The sequence below is a fragment of the Lynx canadensis genome, chromosome B4 (genome assembly GCF_007474595.2).
Source record: "Lynx canadensis isolate LIC74 chromosome B4, mLynCan4.pri.v2, whole genome shotgun sequence".
NCBI classification, from domain to species: domain Eukaryota; kingdom Metazoa; phylum Chordata; class Mammalia; order Carnivora; family Felidae; genus Lynx; species Lynx canadensis.
In genome coordinates, this window is record NC_044309.1 from 88,112,169 (window position 1) to 88,117,707 (window position 5,539).

The following is a 5,539-nucleotide window of genomic DNA, read 5'->3' on the forward strand; positions in this document are numbered from 1 at the left end:
TATGTAGGTTGCTTTGGGGAGTATTGACATTTTAACAATATTTGTTCTTCCTATCCAGGAGCATGGAATCTTTTTCCATTTTTTTGTGTCTTTTTCAATTTCTTTCATATGCTTTCTATAGTTTTCAGCATATAGATTTTTCACCTCTTTGGTTAGATTTATTCCTAGGTATTTTATGGGTTTTGGTGCAACTGTAAATGGGATCGATTCCTTGATTTCTCTTTCTGTTGATTCATTGTTGGTGTATAGGACTGCAACAGATTTCTGTGTGTTGATTTTATATCCTGCAACTTTGCTGAATTTGTGAATCAATCCTAGCAGTTTTTTGGTGGAATCTTTTGGATTTTCCATATAGAGTATCATGTCATCTGTGAAGAGTAAATTTTGACCTCCTCCTGGCCGATTTGGATGCCTTTTATTTCTTCGTGTTGTCTGATTGCAGACTAAAACTTAGACTTGCAGGCTAAGACTTCCAATACTATGTTGAATAACAGTGGCAAGAGTGAACATCCCTGTCTTGTTCCTGCCCTTAGGGGGAGAGCTCTCAGTTTTTCCCCATGGAGGATGATATTAGCATTGGGTTGTTCATTTATGGCTTTTATGATCTCGAGGTATGGTCCTTCTATCTCTACTTTCTTGAGGGTTTTTATCAAGAAAGGATGCTGTATTTTGTCAAATGCTTTCTTTGCGTCTATTGAGAGGATCATATGGTTCTTGTCCTTTCTTTAACTGATGTGATGAATCACGTTAATTGTTTTGTGGATATTAAACCAGCCCTGCATCCCAAGTATAAATCCCACTTGGTCGTGGTGAATAATTTTTTTAATGTATTGTTGGAGCTGGTTGGCTAATATCTTGTTGAGGATTTTTGCATCCATGTTCATCAGGGAAATTAGTCTATAGTTCTTCTTTTTAGTGGGGTCTCTGTCTGGTTTTGGAATCAAGGTAATGCTACTTCATAGAAAGAGTTGGAAGTTCTCCTTCCATTTCTATTGTTTGGAACAGCTTCAAGAGAATAGGTGTTAACTCTGCCTTAAATATTTGGTAGAATTCCCCTGGAAAGCCATCTGACCCTGGACTCTTGTTTTTTGGCAGATCTTTGATTACTAATTAGATTTCCTTACTGGTTATGGGTCTGTTCAAGTTTTCTATTTCTTCCTGTTTCAATTTTGGTAGTGTATATGTATCTAGGAATTTGTCCATTTCTTCCAGATTGCCCATTTTGTTGCCATATAATTGCTCATAATATTCTCATGTTATTGTTTTTATTTCTGTTGTGTTCGTTGTGATTTCTCCTCTTTCATTCTTGATATTATTTATTTGGGTCCTTTCCTTTTTCTTCTTGATCAAACTGGCTAGTGGTTTATCAATTTTGTTAATTCTTTCTTTTTTTTTTTTTTTTATTAAAATTTTTTTTTTCAACGTTTATTTATTTTTGGGACAGAGAGAGACAGAGCATGAACGGGGGAGGGGCAGAGAGAGAGGGAGACACAGAATTGGAAACAGGCTCCAGGCTCTGAGCCATCAGCCCAGAGCCTGACGCGGGGCTCGAACTCACGGACCGCGAGATCCTGACCTGGCTGAAGTCGGACGCTTAACCGACTGCGCCACCCAGGCGCCCCTGTTAATTCTTTCAAAGAACCAGCTTCTGGTTTCATAGATCTGTTCCACTGTCTTTTTGGTTTCAATAGCATTAATTTCTGCTCTAATCTTTATTATTTCTTGTCTTCTGCTGGTTTTGGGTTTTATTTGCTGTTCTTTTTCCAGCTCCTTAAGGCGTAAGGCTAGGTTGTGTATCTGAGATCTTTCTTCCTTCTTTAGGAAGGCCTGGATTGCTATATACTTTCTTCTTATGACTGCCTTTGCTGCATCCCAGAGGTTTTGGGTTGTGGTGTTATCATTTTCATTGACTTCCATATACTTTTTAATTTCCTCTTTAACTCCTTGGTTAGCCCATTTATTCTTTAGTAGGATGTTCTTCAGTCTCCAAGTATTTGTTACCTTTCCAAATTTTTTCTTATGGTTGATTTCAAGTTTCATAGGATTATGGTCTGAAAATATGCATGGTATGATGTCAATATTTTTGTACTTAACTTAGGGATGATTTGTGTCACAGTATATGGTCTATTCTGGAGAACGTTCCATGTGCACTGGAGAAGAATGTATATTCTGCTGCTTCAGGATGAAATGTTCTGAATATATCTGTTAAGTCCATCTAGTCCAGTGTGTCATTCAAAGCCATTGTTTCCTTGTTGATTTTTTGATTAGATGATATATCCATTGCTGTGAATGAGGTGTTGAAGTCTCCTACTATTATGGTATTAGTATTGATGAGTTTCTTTATGTTTGTGATTAATTGATTTATATATTTGGGTGCTCCACATTTGGCGCATAAATGTTTACAATTGTTAGGTCTTTTTGGTGAATAGACTCCTTGATTATAATATAATGCCCTTCTGCATCTCTTGATACAGTCTTTATTTTCAAGTCTAGATTGTCTAAGTATGGCTACTCCGGCTTTCTCTTGTTGACCATTAGCATGATAGATGGTTCTCCATCCCCTTATTTTCAATCTGAAGGTGTCTTTAGGTCTCCAGTGGGTCTCTTGTAAACAGCATATAGATGGATCTTGTTTTCTTATCCATTCTGTTACCCTATGTCTTTTGATTAGAGCATTGATTCCATTGATGTTTAGAGTAAGTACTGAAAGATAAGAATTTATTTCCATTTTGATGCTTGTAGAATTGGAGTTTCTGGTGGTATTCTCTGGTCCTTTCTAATCTTTGTTGCTTTGGGTATATATATATATATATATATATATATATATATACATATATGTATTTTTTTTTCATCTTCTCTCCCCTCAGAGGGTCCCCCTTAAAATTTCTTGCAGGGCTGGTTTAGTGGTCACAAACTCCTTTAATTTTTGTTTGTCTGGGAAACTTTTTAACTCTCCTTCTATTTTGAATGACAGCCTTGCTGGATAAAGAATTCTTGGCTGCATATTTTTCTGATTCAGCACACTGAAAATATCCTGCCACTCCTTTCTGGCCTGCCAAGTTTCTGTGGATAGGTCTGCTGCAAACCTGATCTCTCTTCCCTTGTAGGTTAGGGACTTTTTTTCCCCTTGCTGCTTTCATGATTCTCTCCTTGCCTGAGTGTTTTGTGAGTTTGTCTATGATATACCTTGTTGATGGTCGGTTTTTGTTGGGGGTCCTCTGTGCTTCCTGGATTTTGATGTGTGTGTCTTTCCCCAGGTTAGGAAAGTTTTCAGCTATGATTTGCTCACATAATCCTTGTACCCCTATTTCTCTCTCTTCCTCTTCTGGGACCCCTATGATTCTGATGTTGTTCCTTTTTAATGAATCACTCATTTCTCTAATTCTTAAATCATGCTCTTTTGCTGTTCTGCCTCGTCCATCCTTGCCACTGCTACATCCATCCATGATTGCAGCTCAGTTAGCATTTTTAATTTCATTCTGACTATTTTTTTACTTCTTTTATCTCTGCAGAAAGGGATTCTAATGTATTTTTGACTCCAGCTAGTATTCTTATTATGGTGATTCTAAATTCTGGTTCAGACATCTTGCTTATATCTGTGTTGGTTAAATCCCTGGCTGTCGTTTCTTTGTGCTCTTTCTTTTGGGGTGAATTCCTTCGTTTTGTCATTTTGAATGGAGAAAAGGAATTAATGAGGTAGAAAAATTAAGATTAAAAAATATTAAAATTAAAAAATTAAACACACACACACACACACACACACACACACAAATCAAATAAATGATGCTAGATCCTAGGTGTGTTTTGATCTGGGTGTTGAAAGTGACTTGACAGATTACAGAAAAGAAAGAGGGGAAGGATATTTAAAAAAAAGGAAATTGTTTGAGAATTTGAAAACATGAATACACTGAAGTAGACTAAAATGAGATGATGGGAGTAAAATAGAATTTGAAAAAAATATACACAAAAGTAAAGAATATGGTCAAAAAATAAAGAACAATAGTTTTAATAAAAATTAAAAATAAAAATGAATTATTTCTTTTTCCGTATTCAAGAAAAAGAAAAGAAACGAAAAAGAGAAAAAAGAGAAAAAAGAAAAAAAGGAAATCATTTGAAAATTTGAAAAAGTGAATACACAGCTGTAGACTAAAGTAAAATGGTGGAAGTAAAATAGAATTTGAAAACAATTACAAAAAAGCAAAAAATATAGTAAGAAAATTAACGAAAAATGTTTTTAATAGGAATTGAAAGTAAAAATGAAGTTTTTCTCTTAATGCATTCAAGGAAAAGAAAAGAAACAAAAAAGGGAAAAAAAGAAAAAAAAGGAAATCGTTTGAAAATTTGAAAAGGTGAATACACTGAAGGAGACTGAAATAAAATGATGGAAATAAAATAGAATTTGAAAACATTTACACAAAAATAAAAAATATAGTAACAAAAATTAAAGAAAAATTGTTAATAAAAATTGAAAATAAAAATGAATTTTTTCTTTCTGTATTCAAGAAAAAGAAAAGAAGTGTAAAAGAGAAAAATAAAGACACAAAATTGAATAGATGGACCTGCTAACAGATTGAAGTAGAACTGAAATTACTTTGTTTACCCCTATCAGTCAGACTATGTAGCGCTTTATAGTCCACAAACTAAGCAGGGGTGAGACTTGTGTTCTTGAAGAGCGAGGTTGCCCCAGTTGGGAGGGGCTCAGTGTAACGGTTCTGCTCTCCACTAGATGGCGTTGCTAGCCTACTGGGGTGCAGTGTTGTGGCGCTCATAGGTGCGTATGTGCATGCGTAGGAGCGGTGAAAATGGCGCCACCCAGTTACCCAGTCTCTAGTATCGGAACTCTGTTTTCCCCGATCAGCAATCGCGCACCCGTCCTCTGTCTTCAGCTTTCTTCCACTCCCTGCTTTTTCACTGTCCGTGACCAAGCCCCAGGCGCTATCTCTCTCCCAAGTTTTCTCAGATGCGGCTATTTTTCCCAGCCTCTCACTTCCGAAGGACTGCGGCTTTGACCCCTTCCACCCCTCTGCCAGAGGGTCTCAGCAAGCGATGGCCGAATGAGCAATGGCCAAATGTCAGCTGCACTCAGGAACGCTTGCTGGATCCTGCTGCTGCCGGTGCCCCAAGACTGTGGCCAGTGCCAGCCTGCCCCAGAAAAAGTTCCCGAGAGTGTAGCAGCAGCTTTTCAGGGATTATGGAAAATCACAACACACATCTGGCACGAGGCTTCACCCTTCACGACCTTGTTCCAACACCAGCAAATGTGGTTGTTCTCTGGGGTCTGCTGGGACCAGGTGGCTTCAACAGTCTCTCTCAAATGTCCTTCCAGCAGTGGAACCGCTTTTCCCCATGTGGCCCAAGAACCTCCCAGACCCCACTCCGTTCCTGGGGATTCGCCCTTCCCACCAGAGCACCGCCAGGTATTGAGCTGCAGAGTTGCAGACTTTGCGCTCCCCTTGTTTACAGTCTTAATGGAATTCAAACCCTCTCCTTTCTCCTTTCTCCCTTTTTAGTTTAGTCCCTGTTCCAGTTTTCCACTTTC